The sequence below is a fragment of the Dermacentor andersoni genome, chromosome 5 (genome assembly GCF_023375885.2).
Source record: "Dermacentor andersoni chromosome 5, qqDerAnde1_hic_scaffold, whole genome shotgun sequence".
Classification (NCBI taxonomy): Eukaryota; Metazoa; Arthropoda; class Arachnida; order Ixodida; family Ixodidae; genus Dermacentor; species Dermacentor andersoni.
In genome coordinates, this window is record NC_092818.1 from 91,943,376 (window position 1) to 91,968,820 (window position 25,445).

Genomic DNA, 25,445 nt, shown 5'->3' on the forward strand with positions numbered 1-25,445 from the left:
GGCCGCCAGAAAGGTTAACTATAGCTCACACGTTAAAACTAAGCCAACACTGCACTGATTACACAACCCTCGTATATAGCAGCATTATAGAGTCCACAGTTGCGAGAAAACCGTACGTGCCCCCTTCAAAGGTACGTAAAAGGGGGAATCTAGAGCATACATGTTCGGGCACCCGCTGCACACACGCTTAACACGAAGATACGAGAACGCCAATTGCACCGCGCGCATCGATGCGCATACAAAACTACCAGGTCAGTCGCGCGCAGCATCAATGCGTACCGAAACATTAGCGTATGCAGCAAACGGGCCAAATTCGAGAACAGAGCTCAGTCCGGCCATTATAGGTAATTGTGTCTTTATTTGGTCCTCATTACTTTTTTTGCGCCGTCGTAATCATATATGAGAAACCACGCACCACCGCCTGCAGTGTTAATCGACCCGTTTACGGCAGGTCTCTTGTGTTCCACTCGACCCACTATACTGACAGAGGCCGCGTAATTTCTTAATACAATCACGGATCGCGCATCTCGGGCCGCCGTTCTGTGACGTCCCGGCACGTCGTTATACGCGCACGTGACCCCGTCATCCAGGCCATCATCTTCGCAACGACTCTCTGGCTGCTGTGCAGTCGTCCCCTCCTTTGGGGCAGCCAATTAGCCCGCACAATAATCGGGTCCTCCCCTAAGGCGGTAGCCCGATTTCTCTCGGCACACACACAATGCGCGGCATGCCCGCGATGCGACGGGGTGTACTCACCCCTTCTCCCTTAATCCCCGCCGCTGCGACAGCACGCGATAAAAGAACGAGCAAACAAGCGCAAAGAACGAAGCGAGCAACCAAACTGCGCGCGCAGGTTGCAGACTCCGTAATCATTAATCCAATCTAGCGAGCAGCAGCGGCAGCGGCTAATTCAAGAGCGGTCTTCCTTCTTTTGTCTGTGGCGTAACCGGTGGAGCGCGTCGCTATGCAGTGGCGCGCTGTGCCGAATCCCCCGCACGTGCGTCCCCATGCACGAGCGTGCCCGCGTGCGTGCAGTCCGGGTGTGCAGCGGTACTCTGCTCGATCCCTTCGGGGGCGGCGGCGGATGGCCCGGAACAAGGGCGAAATCAAGGCTGCCCCAGATATATCGGCTGCGCGCGCGGCCCGCGGAGGCAGCGCATCGGGCGCAATCGGCACGGAAGTGCCTCCGAGGCGACGCTAATACCAGCAGGTCGGCGCGGTATAACGTTAAGTGCATCGCACGACGCGGCTGAGTACGTTGTTGCGATTTGGGTCTCGGAACCGCCGGGCTGAGACCGACGTTGCGATTTTCAAGCAGAAGAGAGAAGGAGTCTCGGACTTGGGAGCAAAAATCGAGGAGACTTCATACGCGTATTTGCATACTATCTACAAGAAGCAGAGAGCTGCGTGGCGAATAGCTGACATATAGCTCGCGACCACCTCTCAGAGCCCACTTAGAACGACTGGGCCCGACTGGGTGGCGTCTCTGTCGCTCCAAAATGTCAATGTCAGTCTCAGCTAGGGTTCGAAGACCCAAATTGTAACGATGGTGGTAGCGGTAGGATTCCGAACTCTAATCTCTAAGCAATTGGTGGCAGCGGTGAGATTGAACAATCTCAACAATACCAACACGAGGAGGTTTTACAGTCAGAACGAAACAAGGTAAACAGCACCGCCGGTAAAATGGGAAGCGGACGCGTGTCACAGTCCTGTCGCTTCCAAGTCGTCGAAAGACGCCTCAAAACATGGCAGCTCCAACATTCTGGAACTTCGGCAATGTGTCGAAAACTTGTTGAATGCGGGAACGACTATACAGTAGTCAATACGTCATGTTGCACATCTATAGGTACAAATATATTGCGCAAGAGCTGCTGGAAGAAAGCGTTAGGTTGATATTTCACAGTATACACGCGCAAGGAAGAAGTGCACGTAGCTCAACTTTTTTTAAAGGGAGAAAGCAGTAAATGAACGCAAAAGAGCAGGGCAAACATTTCTAGACTCCTCTTTTCTTTTTTTAAATATATAAGTATGCTACTATGCAGGGCTTGCTAGCAGACCTAGCTGGTCTGCTTCCAAAGCACAAAAAAAAAAACGAACACATTACCACTAACAAGTTCACCTGTATTCAACACGAGTTAACAGATCATCCGGCCAATAAGGAGGCATCCGGCGCAACCGCAACCGGAGACTTGCGTTCTCAGCAAACTCCAGTGGCGCAACTCCATGGCACGCCGCATTTCGCGACCAACCTCGACCGCGCCGCCAAAAAAGTCACGCACACCGCCCGCGCGCGCCACCGCGATCATCTTCTGGCCTCAGTGTGTAAACCAGAGAGCGCCGTAGACGCAAGTGGTGGGGGGGCCACCGAAAAGGTCGCTCGTGTGGCCAACAGCCAAAAGGACACTGAGGAGTCACATGAGCTCGGATCAAGGCCGGTTGGGCAAACGCGAAGGCACACTTCGTCTTCGCAATTGCGTGCAGCAGCTCGTATTCGGGCCCGATCGAGTTCGAAACAAAACTGGCATCGCGAGCCCAGTTTATACGTCGTAAGCTGGAACGTGCAGCAGGAAACAAAAAAAAAAGGTATTCTGGCACACGTCTCAGGTGTGACTGCATTAAAGAGCTGCGGACTCCTATCCGCGCGCGAATCCTGATGTTAAACGTGTTGCGGCACTGCCAGCTCAGAGTCGGAAACAATACCAGACCACATACTACACATACATACAAACACTGCAGCTATAATAGATACACGCAAAGCAGCATCCCCATGTACGCGGGCAAACCACGCATCGCTCCTAGTTTGTTCTGGTGAAAATCACATTAACATAACGCCCCGATGGAAAACTGTTTTGATTGGCACCCGTTCCAATTTACATTGCCAGCGAATTCTACGCACGTTATTTTATAGTTGTGCGCTGCAGCTATCCGACAAATCTAGGGAACTCAAGGAGGAACTGGATCCAAATCCAGAAATCAGATACAAACGTGCATGCGTTAAGCCACCGGTTTTGTATATGCCTCCCACGACACAGCCCGCTCATGCCGTGGTGTCTATACAGAACCCTCTGCAGTGTAGACAGCCGCGAGTCCACACAGATGTACAAAGTGGCATGCGCGCAGCGACTGCGCCGCCGCAGCCGACTATAAGCGCATTGATTCTAAATATTTACTTTAAGTTTTAGTGGCCGATGCGCAGGAACGACATACGTGGACAGGCCCGAAGTACAAGCTAGTGATGGAACTATAACAAACACCAAACAACAAAATACGACAAGAAAAACCTTATTTAAAGAACAGTGCACGCCTGTTGTAATCCGGATGAGGATGAAGAAAAAAAAAATAGTAATGGATTCTGGGGATTTAAGTGCCAAAATTAGGATATGAAGATGAAGCAAGCTGCATAGTGGGGGATATCGGATTAATTTTTACCACGCGGTGCACCTAAATCTACGTTTTTTTTTTTTCATTTCGCCCCCACCGAAACGCTGCCATAGGGATCGAACCCGCAACCTCGAGTTCAGCGGCGCAACGTCATAGCCCCTGGGCTACGGCGGCGGGTCCGGATCGGGTACCTAGCTCAGAGGCCTTTAATGATAACAGAGGAAATTGGTTGACAAATCTGTGGTGGACAATAACATACGGCGGGAGTATTGGCGACGCAGAGGCATGCAGGGAAGTCGCGGAATGAAAAGACAGCACTTTTTTTTTTTTTTTACTGCAGTCAATTTCTTATACGCTGCGCGTGTTGTCAACATTAACCACGCAATCTTAAGGACCGATATTAAAACGCAACACAAAGGATTGAAATAACGAGCTTACTAGCCCCAGACATTGCACCGCTTCAAAAGAGATGCTCGTAACATCCCTCCATTCGTAGAAAGCGGGAAACCTTGCTCGAGTTGTCGCGCACGCTTTTAATTTAGTACGCGGACATATATGCTGCGCGTCTGCGGGCCGAGTCTATTGGGCAATGTCTGCGCAGTCGGGGTGGCACTCCGAGACGACCTTGAATGATCGTTGAAGGAGGCGCGCGTTGGAATGAGGCGTCGGAGAACACGACGCGAGCCGAGGCCGGGAGGTGAAAGAAAAAGGCGCGCGCGTGATGTGCGTGAATTCATTATGCATTCCACGTAGGAGGGGCGCTACGTTCGGCGATCGATCGGTGATATAGTGGTGGCCGCGGCAGCCTGCGTATTCTCGATTACGCGGGCGAGCCTGTAACCGAAAAACAATAAATATTTTGGAAGCAGAATCAAGCGTCTTTCTTTTCTTTAGATGACTGTCATCAAGCCAGACAGCGCGCATACAGCGCACAAAGAACGCAATAAATGACCCGCGCAAAGGGGAGGGGTCAGAGAATGTTGAGCGCAATTTATATTCCGCAGCATTGTTCCCTCTCGACAGAGAGAGAGAGAGAGAGAAATATCGTTCATTATATTCGCAACTCAAGCCCAATGGGCATTCGGCAGGTGCACTTGATGTTGCATGATATCGGGCCGAAGATACGACACGACGGGCCGGGTGCAGGGGGAACAAGAACCACATTAGTGAGCAGCCGTCGCGTATTTAAATCCTTGCTGGCGCTATATCTGCGCGCATGCGCAGCGCGTGCCGCGACGATCATGACATGATACACATGTGATCCTTATTATCATTATCATTGATGTTCTTGCTGCACCTTCACAACTTATTCGTTTTGCAGGAAAGGGTAAGCTGGTAAGCTCAGCAACAAAGAAAAAGGACAAAACAGACCGCAGCGGTGAACCGTCTATCTATAGCGTCACACCCGAACCGAAAAGGACGAGGTTGGCAACCGCGGTTGGGGTACTTTCTCTGTCCTTATGATAGGCTTAATTATTACGACGCTCACCGCTGCCATGACTTGACGACAGCTTATAGCGTCAGGCCTCCGGCCTGCACGCACGCCGCGACCGCCACTGTGACGACAGTTTGTCAACGAAAAAAACGTCCACGAGATCTAACGTCACGCGAGACGCCATTTTCTCGTTCACAATATGCAGCAGTCTTCCGGCCTGAAGCGTTAACTAAGCTCAGAGCGGCGTTTCCGTGGATAACTCTGGATTAAATTTGATCCCCTCAGGTTTGCTTGAAGGACCATTGAGGTTTCCGTATACACGGGCGTTTTTAAAGCGAAGCTTCCCGCCTTTCTTCCCCCCACATTGCGGGTGCATGCTGGCTGCTGTTTCGCCGAGTATATAGAACGACTTTGGCCACTGGGCTATGCGTGCTCAATCTTGGCCAATGCCCCAGAATGGCTGCGACACTGGGACACAAGCGGGTACATACACGTGTAGTACTTTTCTGCGCCATACACACCTCTTATCAGCAGTATTCCCTCGACAGGCATTACACATCTCCTCCTCGCTCGTAACGCAAACAACCAACAGCTACGGGCGGCGAGGCTGGGTACGTGTCTCTCGCTACTGCTGCTACCTCGCATGCTACAGGCCTAGCGTGATTTGTATCCCGACATCGCGTCGAATCTGCGTGTTTTCTTTTTATTTCCTCCTCCCTCCTCTGCCTCCCCCCCCCCCCCCGCTTAAGTTCCCACCAAAGAACACCCTCACGACCTCGCAATCGGCACCGTAACGCCCCCCCCCCCCCCTCTCCCCGCCCCAAAAGAACACTAATCAAAAGGAGTGCACATACACGCAGATATGACAAGTGACTCTCCTCAATGGAGAAGAAAAAAACTGCACACCGAACGGGGGTCGAAAGAGCGTTGGTCGGTGGCCTCGCGGTTCCATCAACGACGGCCTTCGCGCGCCACCTTCAATTCCAGATCTGATCCGAGACTCCTGGCGCTATAGGAACACGTCTGGCGATCTCCCAGTATTGATAGCGCTGCCTGCACCCTGTGACTCGTGTACGGGGACAAAAATCACGTAGGAAATGCATGCGCACGCACGCACGCACGCACATTAGTGTGAGCAATCGCTACACCACACCTCGCATGTGTCGCACGCATCCGCCAACCACAAAACGGGTCCAGCTCCTCCGCTGGCCGCCCTCCACGAGGCACCTATACTCAATGGAAGCTTCGCGAAAGGATTAATAAGCAGTGCAGAATGGCTGACCTTTGTTCCCTTTACTGGTTAGTGAGTGACTTGTTGACTGTGGCCTGCGAGATCCCCGACACGAGCCAGCCTTCGTTGCGCAGCACGGAGTTGGTGAGAGAGAGTACACTTCCCGTCACGAGAAAGCGCGAAGTCCACAAATGCACGTGAGGCACACAAGCGCAGCCTCTATGTTATGTGAAATATCATTTTAAACTGCATTTATGAACTCTTTTTTCTTTCTTTCAAATCACGGACCGCAAACCAAGGCGAACGTGAAACGAGCGCGAAATGACAGGCGGGGAGGAAAACGGTTGCCCGCGGAAACGCGTGGACGCATAATCACGCGTTAAGGCAGCGTATACGCACAGTCGTTTCCAACGGTGGCGTTAAGTTACGGTCGTGCCCACAAACTGGAGGTTGGTATAATGAACGTGCTAGCCGCGTTCTGACCATATTTTACGGCAGGCCGTCCAAACGCGAAAGTAGATCCCACAGTACCCGCGCTTTCGCTCAGCTCTCGCGCCTCGGGTCTTTGTAGACGTGTAATTAGAAGAAACCCAAGCAGTGACGAGGCACTCCCAGTAGCGGTAAACGCGTTTGATAATACGCCACAGAAGCATAGCGCAGACACGCTGTTCGATTGTTATTATTATTATGATGATCATCGCGATGATCATTTCGGAGAACGCTGAATTTTGGGCTATAGTTGATGTCGATTCTTAAGTACAACAGCGCAAATAAGGAACACGAGGGGGAGGCACAAAACGACAGGACCACGCGCTGATGAGTTCCATTGACGTCCCCTTTTAATCGAGTTTTACTGCATCTAATGCCGTCTAGCATTTCTTTCATATATCATGCATTGTCTCTTCATTAAAAGCATACCTATATCGTGCAGTTATCTATGCCTGTAACGACCCCGGCTCCATCTCTTCCCTGCATTTTTTCCCCCCACCAACACTTATCTCGCTTGCTGACGCGTCGATGCTCCCATCAGCTTTGAATCCCAGCACTTCTGCAAGGCTCGCGTATACCTACGGTTGTGGCTGGATGATTATCTAGAATATCCAGTAAAATGTGCCGAGTCGCATCCGGGCTTTAGCTGCAGCAGATACATTTCTGTGCCTCAACCCGCGGCGAATATTTGCTCCTGTATGTTTTTGTCCTCATGCAGTCTGCCAGGTCGGCTACGTTTGGCTTCCACAACGGCCGCTGTATCTTACAGCGGCATGACGAAAGTTCAATGCAGATGCGACGCCACATATCCCTTTCCAATAGTGCAGCCATTTTTTGCGCTAAAAATGGAAAGTAACTTTGCTTTAGGTAGCAGGAAACATTTCTTTTGGTAGATGTTTCTTTATAATATGAAGTTGCCGTACGGTTCCTCTAAAATTAAAACAAAAGCGAAAGAAACATCTGGGCAGTCAAAAAAGCTTTTGATCGGGCTGTTGGGAGAAGGTCACCTGTCAGCGCCCACGCTGTCGGCTACGCAAACATTTGGTGTCACGCGCTATATATATAACTGGAGAAGAAATTGCTGAATTTGCCATACCGGCCAGTTTTCCAATTCAGTTGACAAATACAAACTCTGCAAATATTTTAATATCATTCGCATCTGATCCTCAGTCGCGTTCGACAAAATTTCACTTCCCTCGGCAATGTTGGCATGCATTCTATTACTACTATATATACCGCCGGTTAATCTGGCTTACACATGGCAAACTCCCATTACTTTTCTTAATCTCGCCTAACTATCAGCTAGCTACTGCAGAGTCGGCTCGCTCGCAAGCGCGTGCGGCCACGTTCGTGTAAACATTTCGCGTTCCCTTTCTCGCTGCGCGGTCCGCATATAGCTTTCCCTTCTCGGTTATCCTCCAAGTTTCGGCCATTACGTTAGTGCTGGCGAGATTCGCCGACTTGCTCGGCGGCAATGTAACATTTCAGTACAAGCCCCAACCACAAAGCCGCGCTGCACGCGTCCTCTGAGCATCCGCGTTCCAAACATAGTCCCGAGTTCGACTCCATGCATGCTGACGTCACGGAAACGACCGAACGCAATGGGAGGCGCACTTATACGAATTGTCTTCGATTTCTACACAGCGGTGCATTTGTCACTTCGTTCTTTAGACACCGCTGTTGCTGAATTATAGTTGATGACGATAACTTTGAAAGCGCTTACTCCACTTACAAAAACGATCATCTACACTCTGCACATCCACCCGTTGAAATTTACGGGTATACAGCTACCACGGGACAAGGTCAGTGCTATATTGTGGGCGAACCTTTTTTCTCGATAATGACGTTTGTTAGCGTACAGGCACTTTCATTTCTAAGGATACAGTTAAGCTGGCGCATGCTCTAGAGCTCATCTCGCGGAAGCCAGCCTACAGGCAAGTATATATAGTTGTCCCATCGTACTCCGACTTCTTCAAGGAAAAGCGTAGACCGAAAAACTCCAATGTTCGTACTTCTTGCCCGAGGTCAAGGCGTGTACAGCCGACCAACGGGAGGGGGAGGGGTTCGGGAAACCACACGGCCCATCAAAACAAGACGAATAAAAATGAAAAAAAAAAAAGGGGGGGGGGAGGGGGGCAAATCGAGGTGCGCGCTTCTGCGTCAGACCGGTGACAAAACAGCGCCGAAGTAGACCAGACGTGGCCGGTGTAAACGACCGCGGTGCCAGTTCCGCGAGCCCGGCCCAGCCGTCTTCTTCACCGAAGATACGGAGAAGACACTCCCGGCCCGGAGGCCCGGTCGGGCAATTTGTCCGCAGTCCCTCCGGCAAAACCACAGATACATTTGCACGCCGGAGGTAGCGAGGAGTGAGCGCGCCGAGCCGCCGTTTCCTCAAACCAGAATAGACGAGTCGCTGCCTTCTCCTTGACACGACACGGGCGAACCGCTCAAGCGCGAACACGTGTGTGTGTGCGTGTGTGTGTGTATATAATATATATATATATATATATATATATATATATATATATAAAGGAGCAAGCGGGTCGCCCGATGCGATAGTGCATATGTACCTCCTCACCAGGTCTCGCTTTTCGGCCCAACAAATCCCACGCCCCCGCGCTTGGTGGCACGAGTGAATTAATACCTGCCGCGGAAATAGCAGGCTGCGAGGCCATACCAGACGGCCTGCTATTTAACTATTCAATACGTCCGCCAGCACACTACCGTGATAGAAGACCAGGAACAGAACTTACTGGGGCTCACAGTTTTTTTTTTTTATTATTTATTGTGTACACGCAAACGGGAATAGAATACTACATGCACGTGCACACTGCAGCGAAAGATGCGAGAATAATTTACGGTGTACTTTCGGTTCCAGAAAGCATACAGTTTTACGCTCGTAGGTGTCTCGCTCTGGCTCGTGAATCGCGTACCCAGTGCTTAAGCTCTGGCAATAGGACACCAATGTACAAGCAGAAGGAACAAGGAAAAGGTGCCTGTGCATGTCAAGCAAAATGTCAGACTCGAGTATTTGCAGGAACCGTCAAGAGGAATGAAGAATGCCTATTCTATTTATGTGGCTTAAAGGAGGGGGAAAAAAGAAGAAAGTCACCAAATCATCCAGCTTGAGTGCAAGTCGTCCACTCAACTGTTCAGCCTTAATTCGGAAAAGAGCGAGGTAATTTGTGCTCTATAGTTGACGTGAAAGGTGTTTTCTTTCCAGGACCAATACCCTGCAACTGGTAGCAACACAATAGTTTAGGTTTGTTTCAATGTGTACACTGGTTTGCCACAATGGCTAGGCAACTGGTGAATTGAGAGGTAAGATATTTACATTTTACAGGTATATGGACTCTCAGGAGACCAGTTGGTTATCTGGCCTCATTTCTTCCCCGTCCTCATCGTCGCTTATACAATTCCCCTGTTCTTTCTATTTCCCCTCCCTCAGCACCGAATGGCTGTCTAGAGGAATGTACCCTAGGCCAGCCTGTCTCCCCTTCCAATCGCTAAACTTTTTGCCCCTCTCGAATAACAAGCAGGAAAAAAAAACATATAGACCTTGATTAAGATTTAGGTGAAGGTAACAAGATTAATTGTGCACTACAGTTGGCCGGCGCTCAAATCGAGTACTAACGACTCACTTTGGAAGTACTTAAGAACACTGAGAGTAGACACTTTCAACACATCCAAAGCGCAGACATTGCTTGCAGCCTATTGTACTCGCTCTTCAGGACGGTAAAGACGAAGCGCGAACGCGCACGAGAACATCTAAATCAGCCGACCATCTCGTACAAAACACGAGTAAAACTAAAAGACAAGAAAGAACGAGAAAAAGAAGGAGAAAAGAAAGCAGAATTCTTGCGAAAATTCAAACAGGACCGATGTTCACAGGAACACAAAGAATTAAGTCAGTGATCGAGCACGGAATGTCTGAAGCGCGAACCAACGTGTCGACAGGGGTACTTCATCAGAGCCCTGAAATGCTGCATCCCTTGTTGCACACAAGCTGCCAATCATTTTTTTCCTATAAAGTATTGAACTCAAGTGTGCTGCTCATGATTGTACAATTTTTTGAACTAGGCTATATTCCGATGCACTTGCCACAAAGTAACTCCACTCATATGTGTGTGCGTGTGTGTGTTTGAATGAAACCCAACAAAACTTAAACCACTGAACAGAATTGAGCTCGCGTAAACTAAACATCTGGTGAGCTTTATTTAAAGGCCTGCACTGTAACTGTTAAACGAAGATCCGGAAAAAAAAAGCAGTTAATTTTTAACGGGCGATTCATGATGACGATCACCATCATCAGCTCCAGCCAGCAGCAGCAGCCCTTTAAAGGAGTACCGAGGAGTACTGACAGGAAAGTTAGTACTCTGTGCGCGGTAAGTCAAGTTCCGAGCACTCTGAACCTTAGAAAAAAAAAATACTGGCACGTGCGAAATGTCCTCAAATAACTTACTATAACCTGTTTCCCTGGACTACTCTCGGTTTCAATATATGTACCGAGGAAGCGGGTGCATCATGACATGATGATAAACGGGTTCGAAAGGAGTGGTCGCTCCGTTCCTGCGACCGCTGCATCTGTCCCACGCAAGCGCAACCAGTAGAAACACATGCACCAATGTCGTTTCATTTTTTTTTCCAAGCTACGTCATCACACCTAGCCTTATGGCAGCACAACGACAGCAAACTTTGCTCCGCGTCCCGACGTCACGACGATAGAGAGTTTTAGTTTAGGGGACGCAAGCGGCTTGCGTACGCAAGAACTAGGGGCGACGGTTCTGCGCATGCGCAGACCCAGACGTAGGGGTCTGCCCAGACGTAGGGGTCTGCGCATGCGCAGAACCGTCGCCCTAGTCCTTGCGTACGCAAGCCGCTTGCGTCCCCTAAACTAAAGCTCCCTGATGTCGATGACCAATGGTCCGGCGTTGCGAGGCGAAGTTTCAGTATCGAGTTTAAATATATTTCCTTTCCGAAGCTCAATATTCGCTAAATTTCATTATTCTGCGTGCGATAAGCGTGTGAGAGAGCGTCTACAAGTTAGAAAACGTGCGTCAGTTCCCCCTGCGACGTTGTTTTATTTTCTCGACCGCCTTCTGTAGCACTGCAGTGCGTTTATTTACACACGGAGATGAACGTAATACTAATTATATGGCGAGGCTCAAAGCGTTTCCGTTGAGAAGGTCTACAATGCAAATCGCTGCGCAGCACACCCAATGCCATGTTGCAATTCCTTTCAAAGTATTATATTCAAACGCTGGACATCCTTGTGTGTTTGATACAGCATAAATCATGTCTTTACCTGCTTCAGCGTGTAATGGCGCGACTTAGCTGCAACCACATGAATGTTATACGCGGCCTGGCGTGTCAACATGGGGGACGAAAAAGTTAGGAGGCAGCATTACGTCACGCAGCCAGCCTTCGCAAGCGAACGCTCCGTGACGCCAGTCGCTTTGATCAGTGTCGGCCCAACACGTGACCTCTTGCGTCGAGATCATGGAGCAAGAATCGAGATTCGCCGACATGGAGGAACTTTCTAACGCGACAGCGTTAAGAGCCCCTTGTAGCAGAAAATCCTGTGCCGGCGTCCGGTGTCCAGCGTCGGACGTCGTTTCGGCAAGAGGTTTTCGAACGACAGTGACGCCAGTCCTCCAACCCGCCGTGGTTGCTTAGTGGCTATGGTGTTGGGCCGCTAAGCACGAGGTCGCGGGATTGAATCCCGGCCACGGCGACTGCATTTCGATGGCGGCTAAATGCGAAAGCACCCGTGTACTTAGATTTAGGTGCACGTTAATGAACCCCAGGTCGTCAAAATTTCCGGAGTCCCCCACTACGGCGTGCCTCATAATCAGATTGTGGTTCTGGCACGTAAAACCACATAATTTAATTTTTAATACCCATGCCCTCCAAGTGGCGCAAGGAAGTCACTTAACTAATTGTGTTTCTCAAGCTAAAATAAGTAAAAGAATCGTAAAGTAGAACTTACACACAACTTACAGACGTGACAGCGTCGAATTGTAATTTTAATATACGAGAAAACATACTTCTATTACGCGAGAACTCAAGCAAACCCCTTTTCCAGCGTTTCTGCCAAACACAGACCGGCCACGGCGTCCGCCATTTGCGCGCGCCGGCGTGCGAATATGTCGGAGTCCAGGGAGCGGCGCGCCCGTTTCCTTGAAATACTTCCAGATGGCGCTCGCCTCCGCCAAATCGCGGCCCACGCAAAAGGCTGCGTTCCTACCAGAAAGTTCACCTTCGTGCAAAGCATTCGTCGCTAACGTTTCCCGGTAAACTGCAGTTGCCGGGAAGCGTGAGAAGCAGTCGGGGATCTTTGAATGCTATCGCGTTCCCCTCTTAAAGGCAAAGCTTGAGCGTCCTCCAAATTTTCTTTCCTTCATGCGAATGGGTAACGAAAAAAAAATCAGACAGGAGTACTAAAACCTACAACACGCTCTGACGTATGCCCCGTGTTCTCACGTTTCCACTACGCGTTGGGACGACACTCTTGGCTTCAATAGCGTTGCGCGATGCTCCCTGCTAACGTACACTGTACTCCCAACTTTTTCCTTAGCCATTGGCATCAGTGTCACGTGTACCACAGGTCATTTCCACTGCCGAAAATTGCCGTGGTCAGTGCAGGAGGCGGTTTGCCCGGTCAAACAAATAATACATTGCTTTTGGCGCTCACGCTGGTGCTGCGATATCGCCGCATCTCATAGTACTATTTAGAATAAGCGATGAAAACGGCACTTAAGTTGTGCCGCAGGGTCCCTTTAAATGGCGTACTGACATGATGTTTCATACTGTTCTTTTCCTTTTTGCGTTGAAATAATGATCCAAGACTTCCAAACTCTAGAAGAAAGAAAATACTCTCAAGCCCTTGATAGCCCTAAATAATCTAATAGAATAGCTTTTCTGCTGCCAGTTTCAGTTGCCTTCCCCAGGTGTGCCCCAGTTTCCTTCCCTAGATCTCCAGGTGGTCAAACTTTATCCGGTATCCACCACTACGGCATGCCTCATAATCAAATCGTGGCTTTGGCACGTAAAAACCTCAGAATCCGAGTATTGTGTCATGAAGTCATGACGCAGAAGGTGGTCACGTGGGAGCAGGATACTCCGACGTTCTGACACTCGCTCCGGCTCGCTTGATCACCTGGTATGCCTCCAAATCGGCCCTAGCAACGAACAGCAGAATAGGAGGCGACCAAGCGAACCACAGCGAGTGTCAAAACGTCGCAACGTCCTGGTCCCACGTGACCACCTTCCGCGTCATGACGTTACAGCACAGTAGAAACGAAACTGGCTGGAGAAAAACGATTATATTGAATTATTTATAGCTTTCTGAGGCATATGTCAGCGTTTTTTTTTTTTTTCTTTCTGGAGGACGAGGGTTTAGAGGTCCAGGTTGTTCTTTTAACGCAAGAAACAACAAAAAGTATGTTATTGCTCCTTCAAGGCGAAAAGTTTCTCGCGGTGATCTCCAGTTACCACTGTCCTGAACCGGTCGACTTGTCTACCCACACCCACAAAAATTACGCCTCCGTCTTCAATGTGAACCCCCAGGGAACTTTCCAGACCCGACACACTGATGTGGAAGTTTACCAGAAGCTTGAAACAAGAATCCTATTTTCGTCCTACAGACACAGCAGTTTCAGTTGGTACATTAATCTCAGGCTCGCAAATAAATGTAAACTCAACGTAAAAGTCTAATGCAGCGCCAGAGAAACTATAGACAGGAAAAGCATTTTACACTTTACGAAATAAATCAAGTTGGACGCCATGCGAGGTGGAAGTACAGCTACCAAATTATGGGTTGCGGTCCCAAAATATCTGAAAGGTTTATCCAGGTTATCCTAACGCGGCCGACGGCAAAGCATCGACGAAGGCAGTAATGCATACGCAATATGGCCTTCAACGTGAACGAGATTGTAGGCCATATTATTTGCGCACCACTTGGAACGAGAACTGGGGGACGACAGACACAAGCGCAACATTGATAACATTGATCATGAATTGTAACCAACTAGCTAGAGATGTTGGGATCTTGTTTGACAGCTCACACATGCGCATAATGTATTTAAATGTACTCATTTAGGCTATGGTTCCGAAAATTTTGCATATATTTTACTCCTTTCAGTGACTACCTTTCAGTATACCACCTTTAGAGGAAAAACGTAGACGACCTTTATCAGACAGCAAAGAAACATCACGGAACATGCCCCACACAACCATGTTCGCGGAATTTCGTACATACACGGTAAACTCGATTTTTCACTCGCTTACTGCCACGGCAGTTGTTACAAGGCAAAATAACAAGTGCTTAAACATGAGAGAAAGGCTAACAACGGCCGGTTACAACAGAATAAGAGCACAGTTCAAGCCAGCACCACAGAACAACATAACGTCCCGAATCACAATGGACTTTATCAAATGGCATATGCAAAGATCAACAAACACAAAGCAGTTTTCGCATGGCTGCTATGGTTATCGCATGGCTGCTTCGCCGTCTGCTCAGGAAACGAAATCTTATCGGGCCGTTGTTACCAAGCAGCTATCATTAAGCACCTCAGACTCTAGATTAGAAACGTTAAAGCTTCTACAGTTGTTTTTCAACGATACGAGTGTACGGATGCGCGGGGATAACTCAAAAATTAGAACTATATTCAACTAAAGAAAAAAAATGTAAAAAATTGCAAACACGTCTTCTCTAGCCGACGACGTTCACTAACACCACCGCAAAACCAAAATTCACCAAGGCGATCTCGGCGGCGCCAGTTTCTGCCTACGAAACAGAAAAGAGAATGACTAGGGTGCTCGTAAACGCGACCAAAGCGTTCTGTGGCGCTTTCAAAGCATACGTCTCGGAGCGTTAATAAATGCTGTTAGGCAACGTAGCGCGGTACACTCGCGCCAGCTCAACTGTACAGGAAACGTCTGCGGCGTCAACCGGACAGCGTGAAAAGACAGCACTTGGTTCACAAAGAACCGTTGCTCGTTAACAATTTCAGGAACACAACGGGGGTTCAGGAGGAACCGCGAGACCCACGCGAAAATCGATAAGACACAGCATCGAACTGAGCGACCCACGGAAGCCGCACAGGCGCCTGCCTGACTGCCTGCACATAAAGCTAGGTACAAAACAAGGCGCAAGGCAGATCGTTGGCGCCGCCGCATGATGAGTCATGCGGCATGTTTTTAGCGATGCGGAAAAAACTGGTGGCCCCATTCATTCTGCGTTCGACATCGCCGCGAGCTTGCGCTCGCCACAGCGGTCCGTCGGTTTCGATAATGAAAATAAACGCTCACCGGAGAGACAGCCCTGTGAAGTCACATCTTCGTCACACGTTTCCCGCCCGTCTGTGCCATCGGAACACCTGGCACGGCTCCAGGCGAGCGTGGCGCCGATGTGAATGGAATTTAATTGCCGTCGGTACGTTATTGAACAGGATTATCCCGGAATGAACCTGTTTCGGCGTAACCCTAACACAGCCGAGCCATCGCGAAGGGAAGCACTCTTGCCTGCATGGGCGGGTCCTCCTCGCCGACGTTCTCGCGAGAGTCGAGACGCGGCGGGATTCTTTGGGAGCGCGTCGCTGTCTCTCCGATTGCCTGATTGGCGGTTTCGGTTTCGTTTATGCCAAAGTATGTGGAGGCACACTGCGTACTTGCATATTTGTTGAACATTCTACATGCGAGCAAATGTAGGTAAAGCAGCACACAATAATTACTTGCACAAATTTAATGGAGCCAGATTGAATAACGGAACAAATCAGAATGTAAATAAATTCCAGTTCACGTCATTATGTAAAGAATGCAAAATTAAACGCACATGTTCCTTTATTATCAGGCGAAAATTGTCAATGAGAAATCTATATGGAATCTGCAACATTCGAGAATGCGAACATCATATGATTGCCTTCTATTGTTCGCACCACAGTTAAACTACCGTTATTTGTGCAAACAGTTATTACATTTCATTCCCTAACTTCCCGCAAAAATAATGTGGATAATATAAATGCGCAAGGACGTTTACAGTCATTACGATTTAGATGGACAAGATGCGCATGACGGGTTACGCAGTACTTTCATGTCACATGTCAATTGCAGCGGTGACGCTCGTGTGTGTTGCCCTCTGTGGAGTGGCAGCAAAAGTAGCCGTGCTCTTTTAAAGCCTCCAAGATGTAAGTATGCATAAGAGACGGTCGCACAGGTATAGGACTTTGCTACAAGGAATGCTCAATCCACTTGTCGCAAATGAACAAACAAAAAGAAAACTTTGTGCACATTTTTATTCAAAAAAAGGTGGTATCCGAAACCCGAAGTCAATGACGTCTTTTCGGCTGTCGCAGTAGCTTCCGCAGCCTGCAATCAGCAAAAGCAAATACTGTGAGATGAGCGTGTTTAATTTAGAGGGCGCCACCACTGGAGGATTTGGACGGTTTGGACGTTTTTTCGCAACTTTCAAATTAACGTATGTTTTGCTTTCTGTGTTTATTACGTCTCACTGCATCCTCTCTAGCAGGACCGTTGGTTGGTACTGTATAATTTCTTGAAAATGTTTGCCATTTTTTACCTCGGGCCTAACTCCGACGCGGCATATTCAAATACGTGTAAAACGCAAAAACGCATTTCTGAGATAATCCCTGGACCGATTTTAATGAAATTTGTTTCGTTTGAGAGAGCAAGTTGAATTATAGTGACTTTCGCAAGTGGAATTTCGATTTAGGGCCTGAATTTTGTTGAAAGCATTTTGAAAACATCTAAAGTTCAAGAAGGATAAAAGCACGAAGTTTACAAATTAATAGCCCTCTGGCAAGAACTAATATCGCGGTTCTATAAACGGCATCCATTAGATAAATCGAAGCGGACAAATTTGATATGAAAATTAGTATATTACATGAGTTTGTTACGTTGTGTACAAGGGTTCTGCAAAGGCTGTATTTGCACATTACTTAATTTTTTTTAGATTCATGTGTGACATATCAGTTTTGTCCGCTTTAGATGCACTATGAGATGCAATTCAGAGAATTGTGATATCGCTTTTCATTGCTGAGTTAGGGACTTGTAAACTTGATAGTACCGTTTTCTGAAAATTTGTGATTTTTGCCAATCTTTAGTAAAAAAACTGACGACCTAAATCAAAAATTCGAAAGCAACAGGCACTAGACTTTACGTTTTTCTTTTAAATGCAACAAATATCGTCAAGTGTGGCGCGGCGCAGTTCGGCCCCGTGCGAGCACTAGGCACCGGTCTTCGGCTTAGCGTCCGGAAAGGATCAACACAAGATACGCGCTCGCCGCACGGGCAGAGGCACCGTATACGAGCTCAAGTCCGAGACGCAAAGGGTCCGGCGGACGGGAGGAAAGCGAGTGCGTACCCAGTGGTGTTCCCGGAGAGAAGACCCGCGCTCCACCTGGGCAGCCGCTAGCGGCTCCGCCTTAGCTCCACCGCGACGCGAGCGCTAGCTCCCACCGCAAACAATGGTAAGTGGAGTGCCACCATCGACAACCGTCGCGAGTGGAAAGGGGAGAGGTGGAGGGACGACATAGCAGGTGAATGCTCGCGCAAAGGCGCCGAGGCATACCTCAATGCCTGCAAACCCTAGAATTTGTTCAATGCGATTAGCGTGCTTTGCCTACTTCAGGCGTTATCTATCTATCTATCTATCTATCTATCTATCTATCTATCTATCTATCTATCTATCTATCTATCTATCTATCTATCTATCTATCTATCTATCTATCTATCTATCTATCTATCTATCTATCTATCTATCTATCTATCCTCTTGCGCCAACCCAGTTACCCAAGTTATTTGTCTGCCAGCTTGGGCCACAAGGTATATGCTCGGGGTCTTGATTACTTCGTGGTCGTTCCACCATCGCCATTCCAACATCGTGAACTTACTCTCGTAATGCCGTCGTAGTCACGCCATCATCACCATACAGGTTCCGTGATACAGGCATCGTCATGACATGTCGTCATATCATCGTGTTCACTTATTGTCCTCATACCTTTGTCATGCCATCGTCGTCATTTCTTCGTCCTCATAGAGTCGTTGCCATGCATTCGTTCTCATACCGTCGTCGTGATGCCATCGCGAAGGCTCCATTGTCGTGACTGTAACTTCGTCATCCGACTCTCGTCGTGCCCTCATCGCTACGCGATCGTCGTCACATAGTCGTCGTCATGCCACTGCTGCCATGCACTCGCCGTCACGCGGTCGTTTCATCCTCATCACTTCAGTGACATAATCCCATTGTGGTCAGGCCGTGCCGTCTACCGCCTTCTTCGTTCCATCGACGTCCATTCTTCATAATTCTACAGTGATTATGGCACCGTTGTCATGCCATCGTAACTGTTGCGTCGTCGTCAGACAGTCGTTATCCTGCGTGCGTTGTCACACCATCTTCGCCATTCCGTCGTTGTCGTGCTATCATCGCCACTCAGCTTAGTCATTCGACTCTCCTCATGCCGTCTTCTTCCCGCCATCATCGTCACGCCGTTTTAGTCCCACGCTTGCCATCACATTGTCCTCATACCATTGTTTTGCGATCGTCATCATTGTGCCATCTTCATACAGTTATCGTGATACATTCATTGTGATACAGTCATCATGATGCCGCCGTGGTTGTTCCATTGTCGTAATTCTAACTTCGTTATCCAACTTCCGTCAGGCCATCGTCGTCAGGCCATCATCGTCAAGCGGTCCTTTTACCATCATCGCCATCTCTTAAGTAACGTCATCCCATCGTCATCATGCCTTCGTCGTCATGACCGCCTTTGTCGCTTGTCGTGATTATAAGCCGTTGTCGTGCCATCGTCCTCATTGCGCCGTCAGCAGACAGTGGCTAAATGCATCCGTTGTAATACCATCGTCGTCATGCTATCGTCGTCACGCCATCGTAGTCATGCATTCGTTATCCCCTCATTGCCATCATGTCTTCATCACGCTGTCGTGGTTATGCCATCTTCAACAGTTGCCGTCTCACCGGCGTGATGCTGTCGTCATCATACCACCTTTGTCGTTCCATCAACGTCATTCCTTCGTCGTAGAGTCGCCGTCATGCTGCCATACTCTGGACGACCTTGGCTATATTCCATATCACAAGTGCCTTGCAGCATTATCGACAGTAAGAGGCGTACACAGGCAATGCCCCTGCGCAGCTGAATATAGTTCAGGGTAAAACTGGCTGATTATTGGCAACACTAGAGATTTTTATTTTTGCTCGCTACATAATACGTTGCAGCAATACGTGACATGTTAGGATCTTTACGCATGCACGTCGTATATTGAGAATCACTGTGGCAGATTGCCACAGATTGCGACAACGAGAATATTGCCGCCAGTAACCGCAATAGTCACCCTAACCATGATTTAAAAAAATTAAATTATGGGGTTTTACGTGCCAAAACCACTTTCTGATTATGAGGCACGCCGTAGTGGGGCACTCCGGAAATTTCGACCACCTGGGGTTCTTTAACGTGCACCTAAATCTAAGTACACGGGTGTTTTCGCCTTCCGCCCCCATCGATATGCGGCCGCCGTGGCCGGGATTCGACCCCGCGTCCTCGTGCTCAGCAGCCTAACACCATAACCCTAACCATGATCACCAAGCAACCTGGCAGCTCACATACAGCCCCTACCGCCTACTTCGATCCGAATTCGCGCTTGTTAATGGCGCGCCGCTGTGTCAGCAAGAAAGAAGCGGCAAAATCCGTTACCGCTAAGTCTTACCTCAAGCTGAGGTCAAAGTATCAGTTGTGTTTTGGTAATTATTCAGATCGGCTGTTCGTTTTCACACTGCTAGGACTACAGGCAATGCGCCCAGCACTAAAATTGGTTTGATTTCTAGTTAGCAGATGGCGACACAGAATTAGCACTGGTGATGCGCTGAGCATGTGGAACGCTATAAAGGCCTAGTTGTTCACTGCATCAATAAGTTACTACCCCGCTCTAGCATGGCACGTGATGACGGTAGCGAGCAAACGCCAGGTAGACGCCGAGCAGACGTAGTGACGCAAATCAACATTCATCAGAGCATTCGCCCTATAAAATAATTTACACCTTAAAAAGTGAAAAAGGGTGTAACTGTGTCTTTTACTCACATCCTTAGGGTGTCCGTTAAATAGATAACACCCTAAGGGTATGAGTTATAGACACATTTACACTGTTTTTCACTTTTTAAGGTGTAAATTATTTTACAGTGTAGGGAGGGCGAATGCTCTGATGAATGTTGATTTGCGTCACTACGTCTGCTCGGCGTCTGCCTGGCGTTGGATGATGCAAGGTAACTGCAGGGACAACGTACACGTCAAGCGAAGCCCCGCTGTCGCTTGCATGCAAACTAAACTTATTGTTACGGCATCAAAACATTTTTTCGCGCCAATCCACCTACCGTCGAGCACGTATAGACCGTTTTTTCGTAGGCGCCGGCATATTGGGAACGCAGTGGCGCCGCCTATGAGCAGCGCCATACTGGCTTGGGGGAAAGCGGTCTTTTGCATGGCAGGTATACGCTCGGCGGTAGGTTCTGGAGTTTGTTTTCGCGGTCGTGCGGTCTGTTTAGTATGACGTGCGTCTTCTAGGTGGTAAACGGTTCTGTGAGACATGCTGAAGTGGTTTAAGGTGTCATGGCCGGAATTTCTGCTGGCGTTGAGGTGGACGGAACACGCAGCGCGATGTGTGCGCGCATATTTGAGCCTACAATCAGCCTCGGAGATCAATTGTGTATATCTGAATGTTCCAGTCACTAATGTGACCTTATTGCAGTATTATCCTCTATTTCTAAGCTGCGGTTTAGGAGTCATGAAACATACGCGACGATCGTAACAGCGTGGGTACCGTTCTGCTATACGGTATAGGAGCTGTGATGTTATACTTTGACAAGCGTTCAAACTGTTCGCTGCAGGTTACATCGCGTGACTACTTGGTTGGATGGATGAGGTTTCCGCCCCTGAATAAAATAGTTTTAGCAAGTAATAGCAACATACCTTACAGTCTGAATTAAGCTCGTCCCCCAAAGGGACTGTTTACGAACTGCGCGAGCGTCCTAAGCAGTGGTAGGAGCTGGATTACATATATCTTTGTTCTATATACCGCATGGTCCAAGCATACGGCATCAGCGGTTATATACTTATAATCGTGCGGCGTGACTATGCGAGGTCCTACTGCGGCGTTAGCCCGTTTTCTCTTGCTTTTTCGAGAAAGAGGATGGTAACCGAAATTTTTTTTTCGGTTGTATTCGTTCCGTTCTCTACGACGCACTCACACGTATTACGGAAATTTTGTCCTCAAAAATAGGCATCGCATTCTTTTTATGCGATCACTCTCATATATTATGGCTGTATGCAGGCCAAAAAGGCGATGCCGAAGCGCACAGCTTACATATGTATCGTGCTGGTTCACCAACCGCAGTGATCGCTGTGTTGAGCAACGCCATCGGCCTCATGCAGGAAGGCTAGCGTAGACATATAGTAATTTAAAGCCTACTAGACTTGAAATGCGCGAGAACGATGCCGGTGCATCAGACATATTTGATAGCGCCTGCCGCTTAGATGTTTCGTGGTTGTCTTAGGTTGGCCGTGCACGAGCATGCGCTCTTATGCTTTATGTTTTACTCCCTACGCCAAACGAACAGATAGCGAGCAGATTTACCATTTCATGCTGCTAATACAGAGACACCGTTTTTTTTTGTTGTTGAATTAATACCTATATAAGCAAAACAGTTCACAACACATACACACACCGCTACTGATAATGTGCGTACACCGCGGCTGATAAAGCGCGTCACATTTTTGCTCCCCCAAGAGATATTTCTGCCTACTGTAGCGGTAGACTGGAGGCAGCTACAAAGACCTTCCCCAACCCCGTCCATCTCAGGAGGATATATCCGGACATCTACTCAGATGATAACTACAAACTATGCGGCAGGGCTCACGCATCTCTTAGACACATTCTCTGGGAATGTGAGGTTATATGCAGAGAAAATGCAGTTTCCCCAGATGAAGCTGCGGCGCGATGGACGGCCGCGGTGCGCAGCTCAAACCTCGAAAATCAACTATGGGCCATCCAGCAAGCCCGTGAGGCGGCGAGGAGACAGGATCTCCGGACCTCCTCGGGGGCGACCTAGGCCCAGGCCACGAATTTGCCGGATTATTAATAAAGTTGTTACCACCACCACTGTAGTTACCGATGCATCAAAAGGCTTCCCTGACGACCTTATGTGAACGGACATGGCGTAAATTTCACAAAGTACCATCTAAAACATCTCGAAATCGTTCCTCAGCACGCGACAGCAATACAGCGCCGCGGCGGATCGCCCAAGCCAGAGAGGAGGAAAGGCTCTCCGCGCGCCCTATGCGTCGCGGATGAGTACATATCAAGGGGCATTCGGCCTTCCTATTGGCTAAAAATTCGTGTAGCTTCCACAGTGCTGCATAGAACTACTGAGATAGAGTATAGTGAGTGCGATAGCAAAGTGACTCGATGCCAGTATGTAGTATATAGCCGACGCAACTGAAGTCTCACAGTGACGGCGTACTACAGATCTGTGGTGGTGGTGAATTGTAGCAACAGGCGGGTTTAGCCTGGCGATCAAGGCCGGCAATTGCTCCGCCCGAGCGTCTCGCACAATACCGCTGAAGGGTTTCACCATATGTCCATCAAATTAGTCTGTCTTAAGAATTCGATGAGGAGACGTGAAGTTTCTTTGCGGGCTATAACTGATCCCTCGGGAAATATAAGGTGTTGCAGGCGCGCATGCGGAAGGTCCTTTTTTTTTGCAGATTCTTCAGGAGAGCGTCCCTTTCAGCTTGGAATTGCTGATAGGACCACAAAAAGTGCTCAATGTCTCCTGTCTCGTTGCATGCCGTACAGTTCGGAGAATTGATTCGCCTCGTCTAAAATAACCAGGCCGGTGTATTAGCAGATCCTGTCCTTATTCGATATAGGAGTGAGGCTTCCTGTCAGTGCAATCTCTTGGTTACGCAGGGCCTATGCGGTGGAACCCAAAGCGACGCAAAGTGATTTCAAATGTCAGATTTTTGCACTTCATTACTCTTTGGAGCCTTGATTTTGGGAGGATGATAGAGCGCTGCGTATGCAAGCGCATCAGCTTTTTCGTTTCCTGAGATACCAATGTGGGAGGGAATCCACTGAAACTTTACTGTTAAGCCTTTGTTGTTGAGTTCTTTCACGATGGCTAGTGATTTGCGTGGGAACTTGAGGGATGGCAAACCACGGTATACTTGTTGTAATGCGGCCTTTGAGTCAGTATAAGGACAACCACATTCTGTGGAGGCAAAGTCTTTAGTTTGCGCAGAGCAGAAGCTATTGCTACGCCTTCCACAACTGTCGACGAGGCTATACAGTCCAGACGGCCAGACCACGTATATCTTAGAGAAGGAATATAGAATGCAGCTGCACAGCGGTCTTCGTCTGCCTTGACAGAGCCATCTGTGTATACTTGTAGGTGATTCGGGTAAGTCGTGTTCAGGTGTTCCGCAGGACTAATGACTTGACATCTGCAGATGGAATGCAGCTCTTTGACTGCAATCGTGGTACACTTAAGTTGCATGTGATGTCGTCGAATGTCCAGGGTGGTTCTATCCTTTCCCTCTGTCTCGAGTAGCGCAATCCTAATACGCGAAGCGTGTTCAATGCTGCATAAAAATATGAGCGCGGCCTGTTACGTCGTAAGAGGGCTCTACCGGGCGTAGACTCACTGAATCGTAGTAGCTGGATCATGACAGCCTGGGAAGCCTGAAGTCGTAGAGGGCGTGACTCAGCTTCGTAGAGCACTTTCTTGTTTGACGCTGGCTGAGGGACTCCAAGGCAAAGTCGGATACCTTTTCTGTGGATGGCTTCTAACCACTCGTATTGGCTGTCTGAGGGTGACATCAGAGGTAGCTGATACAGGATTCGACTGGTAACCAACGCTGTATGTAGCCGTAGCATCGACGTCGGGTGGTTGCCCCAGCGTATGCCAGCGACTCTCTTGAGCACATGTAGCCTGGGTGACGATGACGCCACAAAGTGGTCAACACCGCGGCGCCAGAGTAGCCTGTGGTCTAAAGTAACGCCCAGAAATCGGACGTTGGTGACTTGTCGAATCTGGTATCCGTCCAAATTCAGCGTCAAGCGTGTAGATTTTCTTTTCACTCCAGGAAATAGTACGAATGATGATTCGTACAGATGTTAAAGTGAATTCAGGGATACTGTGCGTCACTACATTTGTCGAATTCTAATCGAATCACCATCGACATTTTTCGTGAGATGAGCTCTGCCGTAAGTTCTTAAACCACTAATCCGTAATTATTGCTTCTCACGTCTCTTTATACCGGCTGAACGTTGGACGGCAGCAAGGAGTGTGTACGGCTATGACAGTGAGAGCTGCCACTAAGAACAACCAGCCAAGATGCGCTCGAACCCAGATGCCTTTGAGCCAAGTCGTGAGCCAACAAAACGGAGCCCTATATACTTCCGCATAGTGTGAGAAAGACTGTTTACGACGCCGCTGCTTGGACGCTGCCAACGCCGTTGTCATCATGCCGTTATCGTCATTCCGTCGCCGTTATTCTATCGCCTTCATTCTATTGTGATCATTTCTCCGTTGTCATGTCGTCATTATCTTCTCGCTATCTTCACTCTGTTGTCGTCTCTGTGTTGTCATTCCACAGACATCCCGCCATCGCGATCATGCAGTCATCGTCATTCCGTAGTAATCATACCAGTGTCAGCATACCATCATTATCAAACCGTCGTCATTGCGCCATAGCAATATAGTCGTCGTCGTGCATTCGTCATGATGCCGCCGTGTTCGTGCCATCGTCGTCATTTCAGCTTCATTATCCCAATGTCGCCATGCCGGCATCGTCACGCCATCGTCATCATTCAAGCATC

General features: G+C 48.7%; 1 protein-coding gene across 1 annotated transcript in view; it reads right to left on the bottom strand.

Moving 5' to 3' along the window:
* The window catches only part of LOC126530860 (uncharacterized), a 117,401-nt gene extending 101,325 nt beyond the window's left edge, over nucleotides 1-16,076 (bottom strand). Inside the window, exon 1 of the mRNA XM_050178163.3 lies at nucleotides 15,849-16,076. The gene's annotated coding sequence lies outside the window, so the exon portion shown is untranslated. The remainder of the gene's footprint in view (nucleotides 1-15,848) is intronic.
* Between the last annotated feature and the right edge of the window lie 9,369 nt (nucleotides 16,077-25,445).